The sequence below is a fragment of the Quercus lobata genome, chromosome 5 (genome assembly GCF_001633185.2).
Source record: "Quercus lobata isolate SW786 chromosome 5, ValleyOak3.0 Primary Assembly, whole genome shotgun sequence".
Taxonomy (NCBI): Eukaryota; Viridiplantae; Streptophyta; class Magnoliopsida; order Fagales; family Fagaceae; genus Quercus; species Quercus lobata.
In genome coordinates, this window is record NC_044908.1 from 6,232,375 (window position 1) to 6,249,209 (window position 16,835).

The following is a 16,835-nucleotide window of genomic DNA, read 5'->3' on the forward strand; positions in this document are numbered from 1 at the left end:
GGGGACATAAGGTGAGTATTTATATGTTAAAACTAGGGTTTTCGGGGCTTTTAATAGGCCTTCAGATATTTCTAAGGGTCAAGGGGCCCACCCCCATCAAAGAATGGTCTTTTGGGGGCCCAAAACTCAAGTTCTAGGCACCTAGAATTGAGTTTGCATATGCAGGTTCAGGCTATGAGTACGCATGCATCATCAAAATCTTATTTTTGACTGCATTGATGACTTGAATTCAACAACCATAACTCACTCAATATAAATCCAAATCATGCACAATTTATGTTCAAAGTGAAGCCCAATATTTTTACGTTACAAAGAAATAAATCTCACTCCAAAAGTCTTTGTGGATCAAATGTTTTGGTCAAATTAGTGAGCAAAGGTAATTTTTCAGCATTGTTTTTAAAGCGATTTGAGTACTTTTGAGTTATGATTACTTCCAAACAATTGTGAACTCTTTAATTACCCTTGATTGACATATGTCAAGGTAATCATTGGGGTTAGGGACCAAAGGTTATTAACGAGTACAAAACGAAGTGTCTACAAGGAGCAAGAGGTTTTAATTCAATAGGATTTGATTTTTTGTAATAGGAAGGAAATATTGTGTGTGAGAAGTTCTATTTATTTATGTGTGAAACGCTGATGTGGCATAGTGGTATTGGAAGGTGTAAACTAAGGGTTTTACACGAAGTCCTTATCAAATTCGAACTCATTCTCAAAACTAATTATAACTTACAAATCATGATATGACCATTACTTCTCACTACCATGACTTGACACATTTTTACTTTTTTATATGGAGACTTTACAAATTCATGAACCTAAATGTAAATTACAGTGGAAAATACATGTAATATAGACACTTTGAGCGGATACACAATTTATTTATAGTTTATACTCACCTGAAAAAATCTCATTCCATCATTGTATTTATATTCATATGCTAATATAGTATTCAAGGCCAGGTTGAAGGGGTCCAATTTTACTCCTACTTAGAGAATCATGTGTCATTTTCATCAACTTCAAGATAGAGATAATAAAGCTCTTAATGAAAGTTTTTTTTTTTTAATTATTATTATTATTATTTTAATTTTTTGTATAAAATAATAAATGCAAATGGTTTTCCTAATATGCTTTTTCATGATGTACCAAATTTCTCTACATGGTACTGAATTTAACTTGAATAAAACCTTCAATAGACACAGAATTACAGATGCATGTAGAATAATTTAGTTAAAAATATTAACATGATAACAAATTTGATTGATATTATTTTACAACAAACCACTTCTATCACATTGAAATACACTACCTATCATAGATTATGGTTTTACATCACTTTATTGTTATAATTATTATACATCATTTGAGTTATGTTTATTAATAAAGGTTCGACGTTCGGTCCAATTAGGTCAAATTTGTCCATTTTGGTCAACTTTGGTTTAAGTTGGTCCAATTCAGTATATTCGATCCACTTTGGTCCAATTTTGTAGACTTTGGTTCATTTTGGTCCATTTCAGTCTATTCGGTCCATATTGGTCCACTTTGGCCTATTTGGTCCAATTCAATCTAATTTGGTCCATTCCGGTTCAATTCAATGTACTAAGTTAAGAATGAGGAAAAAAAATAAAGGTTTGGATTGAGAGTACTACCAATTATTTGAGTAATATTAATTGTAATTATATTATAATTTTTTTTTATTATGATAATCTCCTTAAGAGAAATGAGAAATTTTATTATTAACTTTGAAACTTAAAATTTTTTGTTTTACCTAAAGAATTTGGGAAAAATATATAATGCATGATAATAATAGTTAGAAGAATATGGATCACTTCAAAACAAAATAATATCAATTAAAAACATAAAAAATATAAAATTATATATTTGTAAAAATAGAGAGATATAAATTACTTTTAGAAATTGTTTAATTTTTAGGGAGAAAAAATTATCTACAATAAAATTAAGAGAATAAATTAAATATTATACCACATCTCAAAATAATTATATATTTTCACGCATCGTGTGGGTCTGCAACTAGCTTTTCTTTAATTGGAGAAAACTTGTCCATGAGTTTTGAGGAATTGAAGGATAAGAATTCTTTCACAGGAGACATGCTTCAACTCTTTATAATTAATGTTTACTAGTTGCGAATCCTCGCGTGATAAATTTTTTAGGTTGGTTTCATTAAATTTATTTTTTTACTATTTGGACTAATTGTTTTTTATACAAGATTGAAATTCTACTCTAGCCTAATCTAAGTATATATGTGTGTGAAACTCCCTCTTAGAGACTTGAACTTTGGCTTTTGCCCCCCACTCTATAAGAACTAATTTAATAAAGAGTAATGTATTTCATAGTCATATTTTAATTTGTTATAGGGGCAATCACACACACACACACATAAATATATTGTGTTCTTTTTTTCTTGTCCGTGTCTACCCGAACGCTTGATATTCCGTTATTGTGTTCCCTTCTTACCGTCGTTGGCGCCACCCTAGTCGTAAAGTGAAGTCCAAGAACCTAGCTGTAAGGTCCATTAAGCCAAGAGAGGGCGTGTAGGGCATGAGAGGTATAAGGTTGGTTAGGGTATGTGTTACGAAATGCAACGGTTGTGAGAAAAACATGATAATTGAGTGTTGACCCTAGGATAGTATGGATAGGTTGTGGAGATCCAACTCCTCTATCAGCTCTAGGACTAGTTGTCCTCCTGATATTGTAAATGAAGAAGATCACACTATTGATGATAATGAGTTGATCCCTGATTTTCGTAATTGGACTATTCCTAAAGTTGATACTAAAACTATTTATAAAACTAGTTTTGTTGAAAGTACTTTTCATTCTGCTTACAAAGCTAGAACTGTTGAACAAATTTTCTCTATTTCGAGAGTTCATGAAAAATGCTGTTTGTTCACTAAAAAGAATATTAATGACTTCCTTGTTGCTAAAAAATTTAGTTATTTGCATATTGGTATGGTTTAAGTTGCTATTAAACCACTTACCCGAAAGGGTATTAATGCTTTTGTTCTCATGTGTTTAAGAGATGCTAGATTTAAGATTTTTAAAGATAGCATTCTTGGTATGATTACTAATTCTATGTATGATGATCCTGTTTATTTTAACTATTATCCTGATCTTACTCTTGCTTTGAATGATCCTAATATTGTAAAAGCTTTGACATTGAATATTGCTTCATCTGGTTATCGCATGGAAGAGGGTAGTAAGCCTTTTGCTTTGATCTATCGCATTTATTATAAACTTATGGGTACTCAAATGAATCCTTGTGCTATGATTCCTAGAGAACCTTCGGGTAAAACCATGTTAATTCAATGTTCAACTCTTGATGCTAAAATTCAAGTTCCAAAAATGATTCAATGGCAAGATGTTAGACTTCCTAATGATTGGTTGTTAGAACAAGAAACCCCTCCTGCTAAACCCATTTTTGATGAAATTGATCTCACCCATATTCAACAATATCTTGATGGTACAATTAAAATAAGTTTTCAAAATAATCCACCTTTGAGGATCAACGAAGGAAGACATTCCTTTCCTGGATCTGAAAGTATTTCAAAAAGAGATCTTGAGATCAATGAATTTTTGAAAAAGAATTTGGGAAAATCCTCTGATTTAAAGCTAAAAGGTATTTCAAGTGATAAATCTCAAGTTAGCTCTGTTTTCTTTTCTACTAAAGCTGAATCTTCCTCTCCTTATGACAATGTTGCTGTTAATGAAGAAGAAGACTCTGTTTCAGTTACTCCATCTGACTTTGATTCTCCTCCTATTGAAAATCCTCCTGTTTACCAAAATCAATTACGAGTTTTGACTATTTTGGATGAACACTTTGCAGTTGATTTGGTTTCTTTATATGATGAATTTATGCTTGCAAAAAATAGAACCAAAAGAAAATATTTCCAAAATAATTTTGCACAGTTTGAAAAAGACCGTGTTAAAAGAAAATGGTTGGAAAAGATGAATCAATTGAAAAAACATATTTTGTTTTTTGATTTTCTTGAAAACCATTATGTTTCAAATGATGAGGTTTCAAAACAACATTTAAATGTGATAAAGAAATCAAATTTTGTTAAAATTGATAAAACCATTATTAGGCCTAGTCATCCTCCTCTTGACTCAATTTTGATAACCACTAAGAAAGATGAAGTGACAAAAGAAGAAGTGAAGGCCTCCCCTTTCAAAATTGTTGATGGTCAAACTCCCATTGTTAGTCTTATTGAACAAAACAATTTTACTAATCAATCTTTGCATATTATTGGTCAATAGCTTGACCGCATTGAAGAAAAAATTGTTGAAAAACCTGCTTCTGAAAAACCTGTTTCTGAAAAATCTATTTCTATTAAAACTGAGAAACCTTTGATTTATTTACCCAGTCAAAGAGAAAAAGTTATGTTTAAAACTTCTCAGTCCAAGACTCTTGAAATTGTTGAAAAAATGCTTTCTGATTTAAAGGTTAAAACTGAGGGTACTTCTACTTCAGCTGCTCGAACTATTTCCAAAAAAGAATTTGTTTCTGAAGAAAATATAGATTTTGATACTGTTTCTTCTGTTCCTGCAAAAAGAATCTTTGATGATGATTTCCTAGAAATTAAAAGATTTGTTGGAAACTCCAAACCCATGTCTTTTATGAAAAACTGGTATTTAAAACCCACTCCTCCTGATATGTAGTTTGAAGAGAGATCTTTTCAAACCTAGTTTTCTGTTTCTGCTGATAAGCTTTATGAATGGAATATTGATGGTTTGTCTGAACAAGAAATCATCAATAAAATGAGTCACATGTCTATGGTTGGTATTGCTTATCAAAATAATCATGATTTTGATCAACCTGAAATTGTTAATCTTCTTGTTACTGGTTTTTCTGGTACTGTTCGTGGATGGTGGGATTCATACATCACCGAAGAATCCAGAGAGTCTATTAAACATGCTGTTAAAAAAAATGATGAAGGTTTGCCTATTTTTGATGAAAGTATTGGTCATGGTATTCCTGATGGTGTTAATACCTTGATCTATACTATTCTTAAACATTTTGTTGGTACTCCATCCAATATTTCATCTCATGTTTCTGATTATTTGAATAACATGAGTTGTCCTACTATGTCTGATTACAGATGGTATCAAGATGTTTTTACTTCCAGAGTGATGCTCCGGAAATATTGTTATAAGCCTTATTGGAAAGAAAAGTTTATTGACGGTCTGCCTCCTATCTTTGCTCATAAGGTAAAACAAGAATTAATGGGTAAAAATGATTTTATTGATTATGATAATTTGACTTATGGTGATATTTTCAGTACTATTAAAAAACTTGGCATCAATATGTGTAATGATGAAAAATTGCTAAAACACCAATTAAAGAATAAAAGAAAAGCTATATATGAAATGGGAAATTTCTGTGAACAATATGGTTTGCCTCCTATTGCTCCTTCTAGGCAAAAAAGTAAAAAACATTATAAAAGCCATAAAAAATATAAAAAACACAGAAATAACTTTGTTAAACCTAATGAATTTTATGCTAAGAAGAAAAATGTTTCTAAAAAACATGTTAAACAAAGATCAGGTAAAGGTAAATGTTTTAACTATGGTAAATTTGGACACTTCAGTAAAGATTGTAAAGAAAAACCCGGTAAGCTAAAAAACAAATTTAACATGCTAAATATTGATGATAAAGGGCAAGAAGAGCTATTCAGAATCCTTGAATCAAACAACTCGTCTGATTCTTTGGAAGATGATTTTTTTTCATCATCTGATTCTTGCTATCAATCTGCTGATGATTCTTCTGATTCTCCTAATATTAAAATTGGTTGTAGAGATTCTTGTTGCAATGTTATAAAAATTATTAATGCTTTCACCAAGAGTGAAGAAGATGAAAAATTAATAATTCAACTAATCAATCAAATTCAAAACCCTGAACTGCAAAAAGAATATTTGGATAGGTTTAAGAAAAATTTGATAAGAGATGAAACTGGTAAGAAACCAAAATCTACTATAAGCTTTGAAGAAACTTTGGAAAGATTTAATAAAAAGAAATCTAAAGAACAAACTGTTAATGATCTCCAACACGAAATTAATATTGTTAAACAAGAGATAAATGAATTAAAACATGAATTTAAAAGCATGAAAAGTGATAACAATAGTCTCAAACAAGAATTGATAATGTTAAAATTGATAAAGATCTTAATAAATCTGATAATGAACAAGATAAACAAAATGAGCACAACGATGGAGATGAATCCAGTCAACAGGCTCTTCTTTCTGATAAAGGTATTCCTGGTACTTTCACTGATCCTCAACTTTCTTTTGTTAATAAAATACTTCCTCCAAAATGGTTTACAAAAGTTAAAATTGTTGTTTCTCCTGATTATCATTTCACTGTTATTGCCATGATTGATTCTGGTGTAGACATGAACTGTATCCAGGAAGGATTAATTCCTTCAAAATATTTTGAAAAATCTACTGAAATATTGGTGTCTACTAATGATTCTCAAATGAAAATTAAGTATGAATTGAATAATGCTCATGTGTGCCATGATAATGTTTGTTTCAAGATTCCTTCTGTTCTTGTCAAAAATATGACTGATAAAGTGATTCTTGGTCTGCCATTTATTAATGCTTTATATCCCTTTCTTGTTGAACATGATGGAATTACTACTGATCCATTTGGACAGAAAGTAAAATTCAAATTTGCTTCAAAGTTTGAAATTGATATTGATAATCTGTGTTATAAGAAAGATTCTCCCATGAATGAACTTATTCAAGAACTAGTGATGAGTTCTTACCAAAATTTCACTGATGATTTTAAAGGTAATTTTCATAGTACCAAAATGTTAAATACTATCCATTATCCTAACATTATCAATGATTCTTTGCAGGAATCGGACAATGATGCGTGGATAAATACCACTAAGTGGGATAATAATAATAATATTCATATTTATACCACTAATAAGTGGATTATTATGGAAAAGAAAAACAAGGGAAAAGCTCCTACACAGGACTATTCTCAAATTGCAATGCATGAAGGCGCATCTTCTGGGATAAAACCCAGCAGATCAACATCCCTTCAGGGATATGTCCCAGCTAAAATGACATATTCCAGTGGTGATATGATAATTGCTTTACAGGAAGTCTTATCTAGATCCTTACAATTTCATAATGGAGTCTATAGTGAATTACCAGATTCCATAAAATATATTCTTGATAATCTCTATGCTGTTTTCACTAGAAACAATCGTTCCTTGTTTGAAACAACCCTCCAAGCTCTTGAAATCCACCTTGTTAATCTTACTGCTCAGAATGAAGCTTATATAAGCTATGCTAACCTTATTTCAGAAAAAATCCTTACTTCGGAAAATGACCTTATTTCAAACCTTGTTCCAAGAAATACTCTTATTTCAGAAAATGAGGCTTTTGGAAGCCATCTTGCTGACCATCCAAATATTCCAATTGATTCTTACATTAGTCAACTCTTTGGCAAAGAGGATATCCATTCAAAGGATAGAATGACTATAATGGGCACTGACTATGCTAGATTGAGTCTTAAGACCCAATCTATGGTAAGAAGTGCTTTTGCCAACTTGCCATCAAATATACAATCTCGTATTCTGAGAAGCAAGGCTATGTTTAGGTCTTTCGACCTATGGTTCAAATGTTTTAAAAAGATTGTCATAGCCACTATTCTTGATCCTGATGAATTGGATGAAGGTGATAATGTCTTTATTCAACTTGATTGGGAAGAACACTTTGGGAGTACTCTCAGAGTATATGAAAAGAAACACCCATTTCCTGGCCTCTTGATAAATTATGATGATGGTGCAATTGTTACTAATGATTCAGATGATGATGATGACAGGGACCCTAACTGGCTTTCACAAATGTTTGAATATGGCTTTATCAGATCTTTAAAATTAACAAGCCATTATCAAGCCAGCCAACTCCCACAAATTATTCAGGATGCTATTAAAGAATTTAACAGTCCTTTTGCTTCCATCAGGAGTTGGAGTACGTTGCCACAATGGGAAAGAGATAACTGGATGAACGTCCAGCCTTCAAAGCATCTCATTCTCATTAATGGTCACACTCACGAAGGACCATGGTTTGAAGGAAATTCTCAATTATCTTTTGATAATCCTCGTGGTCTTGTAGAATGTTGGAGAAATTATTTTAATAACCAGATTATTAATGTTGCTCAGAATTTATGGAAAAATTATCATTTCATGGGAAGCACAAATAGGATTTCTGTCTTTGGTCCCAGACCATATTCTGATGTCATTGCTCATTTGCGAATTGCTGATCATTGTAATCCAAGGAGTCTTCTCATCCCGGGTAAAACTCCAACATTTGAGCCAATTTTATATTGTGGATTCTGTAACCAGTATGCTATTTCCCATGAGCATCCATGTGATTCTCCACAAGGTCCTTTTGATCCTTTTGATGGTTATCCATCCGATGCTCCCTCTACTGATTGATGAGGTCACTACTGTTACAAGACTGGTGCTACTTTATTTGTCCGGCTTGCACAAAAGCCAAAATATTTTATTGTCCTTCAAATATGCTACGAAAAATTCAGAACTGATTCATGATACTCCAAATTTTGCGGAAGATTTTGATTCCCCTATTTGTCTAGCCTACACAACGGCTACTATTTGTCTAGCCCGTACAACGGCCAAAACTATTACAATATTCAAAATGAGTCTGAAATGCCACAAGCCATGATGGTAGAGATGAGAAGATGCTCTGACAAAGGTTTCATTTATGCCAACAAATAATGTCACCTTTGAAGTCTTTTAAGAAAAGAAAGGAGCATCTACGTACTTGGTGGCATGCATGCTTCTCCTTTTGCCCTTTTGCCATGCTTCTCTTGACAATGTTGGACCAAGTAAAAGACAAAAAGTTCAGAAGTTTTTAATTCAAAAGGTGGAAAAAACACTATTCACTTTACTGTTCACGGATTACTGTTCACTTTTACTGTTCATGACACTGTTCACTCCGAAATTTTGCCTATTTAAGGGGGGTTGTCCCTTAAATTTCAGGGTTTTTCAAGTCAAGTTTTACTTCTGATTTCTCTTCCCTTAGAACTAGCCTTCTTAGAGAGAGAACTCACCCTACTTCCACTACTACTACCTTGTTCACTACAAACTTTGTAATTCTACAAACCTTGTAACTAGGACTAGTTCAAGCTTTGTAACTATTAACTTGTACTGTTGAGATCTTGTATTTACTACTACTACTTTAAGTGTTTATCCTACTTTCAATAACAAGTATTTTCAGTTTTATGTTCATTACTTTACTTGTTGCTACCGCCACCTTGGACAGATTACCGCCATACCGGACGGTTCTAAATTGCTTTCATTTACTTTGAACTATTGTTTTCATTAACTTTGAGTTATTTTCATATATACTTGGCTGGTTCTACCGCCTTATAATTGTTTTTACTTTCAAGTTATTTACTTTCAAGCTACTTACATTATTTTCTTTACAATATTACTGTGCTTCCGTCTCTTCCCATCAACTGTGTGTCCCCTTCCCCCTTTATGGTATATATATATATATATATATATATATATATATATATATATTGTTGTACCAAAATGAAAACAATAGAATATTTCTCAGAAATTTAAAAGGCAAGTTAACGAAAATATTCATTTTTTAATAAAAGTTATTTATAACATTTTGTGAATCGTTAAAAAGAATATAAAATTTGGAAATTATTCTTTTAGTTTTAAACAAACTTTCTCAAACTCTTTTTCTTTGTCCTACAATCCAAAACACCAAAAACGTAACTAAAAAAATTTAATAAAGACTTAATAATGATTAATTAGACCAATGGGATAAAAAAACAAAATCAAATTCTAACTTGCAAAACAACTAATTATTAATCCAAATCAAATCAAACCAACGGGATAAAGAAAAAGAACTTCTAATTGAGAATTGAAATACCAAAATACCTAAATATGTGTAAAAGTCTATGCAAATTTACCATAAAGATAAACATATGTGATGTCTTAATTAAATCAACAATAACAAAAAGAATCATTAGTAGAAAAAAATGGTTGAAACAATTAAAAAAAATCCACCAAAAGAGAAAGAAAAAAAATTGGAGAAAGAGAAATAGTATTGACCTTTTTTGTTGTGGACAACTTGGAAGGAATAGGGGAGAGGGTTGGAAATGAAATAAGAAGAAATTTATATGAAAATTAGATGGAAGAGGAAGAGTGGAAGTAGATGAAATGTTGAACAAAGTGAAACTGTAGAATTTAAGAAGATATAAAGGAATTTTTTTTTTTAAATCTATAAAGGGAGTCAAATGAAAATTATATATATATATATATATATATATATATATATATATATATAAAAACCATGATTATAGGTGATGAAAGATTGAACTAAAAAGACAATGGTTGAAGAAGAAGAAAAGTTGAACATATTAAAAAGGGCAAAATTTAGCTATAAAAGTGGTTGTATCCTAAAGTTACAACCTTACTCAATGAAATAAACATTACTAAATATTTTGAAAATCTAACTGGAAAATTGCGTGTTCTTTACACTCTTAATACATATGTCAATTTTTGTGTGAATTGGATAATATATACTGTATGATCTATAAGTTTATATTTATGTATAATTTTAAACTACAAAAATTAGCAATTCAAACATTTTATTGATGGCATAATTATTGATCTTTAATTTTCTAAAATTTTTGCAAGTATGGAAAATATAAGAAGAAGATGTAATCCAGTGGTAGAATTCTCAAAATTCACCTAAAAAAAAATATATTGAGTAAAGTTGTAGTCTTAGGCTACAACCAATTTTGTAGCTAAACTTTGTCCAATTAAAAATTGCAAAATAAATAAATAAATAAGAAAAGATTTTAAAGATGTGGTGCATAAAGAGTTTTATAAAATTTATTACAAAACTTCCATTATTATATATAAGTATAGATATGTATAAACATTGTTTTTGGTTTTTGATTCTTCATTGATTTCATTATTTAGTTATAGACATCTAAATTAAGGTAGAACTAGATGAATATGTAAAGGAAAAATTATATGTAATGTTAAAACCACCCAAAATGAATGTGTAAAGTCAATAATCTATTTTTTTTTGGGTAAAAAAAGAATAAAAAATAAATAAGAAGAATAATAATTTTGTGGCGAATGACGTGGCGACGAGGTGGTAAAACAGGATCTTAGTAACAATAAATACTATATTTCAGCTTTTAGATATGTTCTTATGTAGAATATAAATTGATAGATATAGATTAGGTTAGGCCTCTTTGCTGAAACCTTTCTTAAATACAATATCCTCTAATACCATATTAAATTCTAACTGAGATTCTTTAAAAAAAAAAAAAAAAAAAACTTATGGAGACAATTGGAAGAAATTTCCTCACATTCAACAATTGATTGCACTGCAATATAAACCCTATTTATATTTACAAGTAAAACAGAGCCAAAAAAAAAAAAAAATAGATGTAAGAGTATCTCTAGCAAATTCTCTAAATTTTTGCACTATTTGGAGAATGAACAATGACTTTTACCTTTTAACTACCTATTTTTTCAAATACACTTTCCAACAGATTTTCTATCCCATTTTCTATCTCATTTAAATATTATTTCTTTATTCATTCTTTATTCTTTTTTTTATCATCATTTATTCTTTCAATATTCATTCCCAACAATTATATTTTTTAATGAAAAGTGTTATATTCACAATACTTTCACAAAAATCACATCAAAATCTTAAGTGGAAGGTTGTTACTAGTTCTAATTTGAACTCACCGCTAAAATTATTTTTTTACTCACCAATATTAACTAATTACTTAAAATTTATTGTGAAAATATTGTTGTAGTATTTTTAAATGGTCATTTCTTATTCTTTTCCTTTCTTTCATCCATAAGTTTTTTTTTTTTTTTTCTCCACCACATAAGTATACCCATATATCTCCATCCTCTCCTTTTTTTTTATCTCTACTTTCCACTTGATTCCAGAACCTCCCTCTCTCTTTCTCCTCTTCTTCATCTCACTTCACTCACACACAAAGCTGGCAGAGAGATTGGCCTTCGTCATCTTTTTTTTTTTTTTTTTTTTTTTTCACTTTGTTGTTACAAAGGAGCTTAGATAGGCTTTTATGTTCTTGATATGTTGTTTTTGTTTTGATTTTAGATTTGTTGTTCTAATTAAATTTGTATTTTTCCTTGTTCTTGATCTATTGTTTTTATTCTGATTTTAGATTGTGTTTGTGCTTTGATTGTGTTACCATTTGAGAGAGAGACAGATGAATAAAGAAGAGAGGAGGAAAGAGAAAGAATTTTTTTTTTTTATTCAGCCGGGTATTTTTTTTTAAGATAAAATAATGGTTTGGAGTTGCTACAATGTTCTCTATATTAAGAGAACTACTGTAGCAACTTCAAAAAAATTTTGGAAAAGTTTTGTGTTTAGACCTGCTGTTAGAGTGTGAACAGTAAGAGCCTGTTTGGATTAACAGTTTCCGTAACTCAATTCTCAGTTTCCATAACTCATAACTCAAAAATGGTGGGACCCATAGTAAAAAGGTTGTTTGGCCAAACGATAACTCTGTTTCCATAACTCAATTCTCTGATTTTTGAGTTATGAGTTATGGAAACTGAAAACACATTTTAGCTGTTTTCAGTTTCCATAACTCATAACTTAATGGTATTTTTGTAAATAAAACTGCTTACCCGGTCCCACAGTTAGAACAAATCACGTGGTCCGCTCCTTTTCATACTCTCTCCAACGGCTCTTCAGTCATATCAGACTCCTCTCTTCACTTCAGTAAAGCAGAGCATCTCCATTCCAGTACTCCTAGAAGAAGCTCTCACTGGCCTGACCTCCTCACGCACAATTTCACCGCTCCGAGATCAGCCAACCGCGCCGTCGTGTCACGGTAACGCAATGCTTCTCTGTTTTTTTTTTTTTTCGTTGTTTGATGTTTGGGTAAAAGCATTTTATATGATTTATTGAAACCGTGGTTATGGGTTTGCTTCAATGGTTATGGGTTTGCAGTTTTTTTCTTTTTTTTTTTCTTTGTTTGATGTTTGGGTAAGCATTTTATTTGATTTATTGAAACCGTGGTTATGGGTTTGCTTTAATGGTTATGGGTTTGTAGTTTTTTATTTTTTTTCTTTGTTTGATGTTTGGGTAAGCATGTTAGTTGATTTATTGAAACCATGGTTATGGGTTTGCTTCAATGGTTATGGGTTTGCAGTTTAATTTTTTTTTTCTCTGTTTGATGTTTCGGTAAGCATTTTAGTTGTTTCGGTAAGCTTCAAACAACCCTCCAATTATAGATTAGTCTTTTAAAAGTTTGATTATGAAAGTTTTGGGTTTTGCTTTTTATGTATTGGTGGTTTGTTTGGCTGGCATTGGCAGCATGGTTTGGAGCTCTCAAATTGAGATCAAATGGGATTCAAGGCTTCAATTCATATTTTTTTATTCAAAACCCATTTTCATGGTGCCAAAAAGATTCAATTTTTAAGCTCCTATTGCTTGCTGTAGGCACCAGATTCGTCAAACGGGGCACTGGTGTTAAACTAGATGATTTATATTTGTGGGTCTAGAATTTCTGACTAAGGCTTTGTTGTTGTTGTATATTTGTGGGTCCAGAATACCTATTAAGTTAAAGGGATTGTTTGGGAAAGTTTAACGAGACTTTTATAACACTAGCCATGCTATATGGTGTTGAAAGCTGCGCTATAAAATATTTTATGCGTATGAAAAGAGCATAAATGAGATGAGAATGTTAAGATGGATGAATGGAAATATAAGGAAAGATCATACAAAATGAAGAAACTCAATTAAAAATAGGGGTGACTCATGAATGAAAAAATGAAAGAGGGGGGGGGGGGTGTATTTGAGATGATTTGGTCATGTGCAGAGCAATTAATGCAGTGCATTAGTGAAGAAAAATGATTTATTCAAGTCAAGAGAATGAAAAGAATTAGAGGAAGACAAAAACGATGTGCTAATTAAGGAGGTGATATATAGTATGATTTTGGATAGGATAGAGTGACGGAAAAGAATATATGTGAATGACTTCAATTAGTTTATTGATACTGTTGCACCGGGTTTGGTTGTTTGCCTTGAGTTTTTCTCTCTCCTTTTTGCCCCTCCCCTTTTTCTTTGCTGAGAAACGTGTTTGCTTTTGAACTTTGTGTGGAACCCATATGAAGTTCCTTTTAGTGCCTTGATGATCTTCAAGTTGCATATATGGGTTATTAGAATGCAATCCTTCATCCAAAATGAGATAAGTGTTTTGATGCTTAGTAAGACTTTTATGTACATATATCTTTGATTTGGAATTGATTATATTAAGGTTTTTATATAAAAAGTAATGGGATTAATTTTTCCTAGTTTATATGATGTCAGAGGACAGGAATGCTTACATAATCTGTAAGTATCACTAATATTCTTATTCTTCTTTAATGTATGGTGGAGGTGGTAGCAACCACTTGTCTATTTAGTTCAGCTTTCACATTTGTCCTAGCAGATGTCAAAAGTTCCGTGTTCTAGTTGCTGTCGGTGTAACAGTGTAACTACAACTTAAAACTTTGCATTGATTAGGAGGCTCCAGACCCTATCTTTTTGTTTCTGAAAGAGAAACGTAAAATAATAAAAAATTTAGAACAGAAAAGAAAACAGTTTAGGCTAATTAAGGGTGATAATATTCAATAAGTAACTCTTATTAGGATTGTCTTTTGATAATTTTTTCATGGATTAATTTGTTCTAATGACACCTAAAACTTCCTAGGATAGTTACATCAGCTCAAGACTCTTCCAGAAAGCAAAGTTTTAAACTTCTCAACAACTTTTTATTTTTTAGAATACTTCAAATTTTAATATAAATGTGTTTAATGAAAGACAACCTTAATTTGATTTCTGCACTAGTTTTAAATTTAAGTTTGAAGACAACCTTAATTTGACAAGTTGATTGTTCTGTAAAATACTTAGTCCATACTAGCCCATTGTTCTGTCAAATTTAAGTTTTGTTCTGTAAAATTTTGCTGTTCTGCACTAGTTTTGCTGTTCTGCATCATTGCTGTTTTGTTCTGCACTAGTTTTGTTGTTCTGTAAAATTTTGCTGTTTTGTTCTGCACTAGTTTTGCTGTTCTGCATCATTGCTGTTTTGTTCTGCACTAGTTTTGCTGTTTTGCACTAGCCCATTGTTCTGTTTGAGATTGTAGGGCTTCAAACCCAGCTTACCATATTATGAATAGATGATACTTTTTTAGCAAAGGCCATTATATGCTATCTCGTGTATGATATTAAAAAAAATACTAACAAAGTTTTTATTTATTTAATAATAATGAATTTCTGAAATCTGCTAGTTTTTATCTGATTATCTGTTTTTGCTTTATTCAACAGCTTCTTGCCTTTCTTTCCTTTTCTGAATTAAGGATGTCATTGCAGTCATATATACATATTAATATGGATTTCAAAGAACATAAGTCAGTACATGTCATTGTAGTCATATATACATATTAATATGGATCCTATGCTTAATATTTGTTCCTCTAAAAATACTGGGATATCTTTATTGTACTTGTGATATTTTTGTATATGAGATGTGTGTGTTGTTCTTTAAAATGGTTGCGGAGTTGAGAAGATGGGATGCCAATTGTGAGGATCTGTTGTGTCACTCCATACTTGGACACTTGGTGGATTTGGGTCTACCAATTGGCACTAGTTTTCTCCCCCCTCACAAGTCAACTAGGTACCATGTGTAGGAATTCAACTGAAGCGGTAGACGGATAACATCAAAGAAAGAGTTGTACAACTACAGGCATTCGTCCTTATGGATGGTTATTGAGCGGTCCTTTGGAGTGCTGAAGGCCCGTTTCCCCATTCTGAATTTAATGCCAAACTTCAAGCCAATTAGGTAGCGGTACGTGGTTATTGTGTGCTATGCTCCACACAATTTCATACGCATGAACAATCGGAGTGATGAATTGTTCAAAACAATAAGAGAGAGTGATGGCGAAGGTAGTGCAACCAATGGCGAAGGCGGTGGAGATGTTGGAGCATCAACAAGCTCAGCAACCCAAAGGCATGTACTAGAAATGTCAAGTGCATCAAAGAGAGCGATGGGCCATGTTAGGGACAATATCACAGACACAATGTGGAATGATTATGTTGCTTATGGCAATGTGAGATGATTATATATTGAAAATGGAAATTGACCATTTCCTTCGCTGCATTATTTTGGGTTTGTGTAATTTGGAATATTATGTACTTTTAGTTTATAAGTATTTTGGGTCTGTGTAATTTGGAATGCTTTGTTATTGTTAAGGGTGATGTTCTTGGTTCTTCTTAAGGTTGATGCATTTTTTGTGATTTGGATTTGTATTTGTATTATTTGTTGATTTGCACTCTTTAGCAACCAATATATTGCAACAGACCCGCCCACCAAAGCTGTGAAAACCATCCATCCAAGTAGCCATTATACAGTTAAATATTATATCTACATCAAATAAAGTTTTTGCTGTTAACTTAAAGAGGGAATTTTTTTTTAGGAAAATAAGTGTAGTTGTTTTTTTCTTTTTTTTTTTACAAACATAAGTGCACTTGTTGATAATCTTAATACAGTTTAATACCTCACTTATACAAGGTTTGTAGATTTATTTAAAAAAAAATGGAATAGAATCCATTTAAATAAGAAGTTATTGATCGAGATTATGGTTTTGTTGTACAAAATACTTTCATATTCGAACCAAAACTAGTAAATAAGAAAGAACATCTTTACTTCATCACTTAGATCATAAAGGATAACATTGACTTATTAGAAGAAAATAAGGATTACATTCAATTTAGGA

At 31.3% G+C, this 16,835-nt stretch overlaps 1 long non-coding RNA gene across 1 annotated transcript; it reads left to right on the forward strand.

The window, feature by feature from the left end:
* Positions 1-12,789: 12,789 nt before the first annotated feature.
* LOC115989442 lies at positions 12,790-16,336 on the forward strand. Its single transcript, XR_004091932.1, has 2 exons — positions 12,790-12,910; positions 15,750-16,336. It is a non-coding gene; the product is annotated as an uncharacterized LOC115989442 (long non-coding RNA).
* The last annotated feature ends 499 nt before the right edge of the window (positions 16,337-16,835 follow it).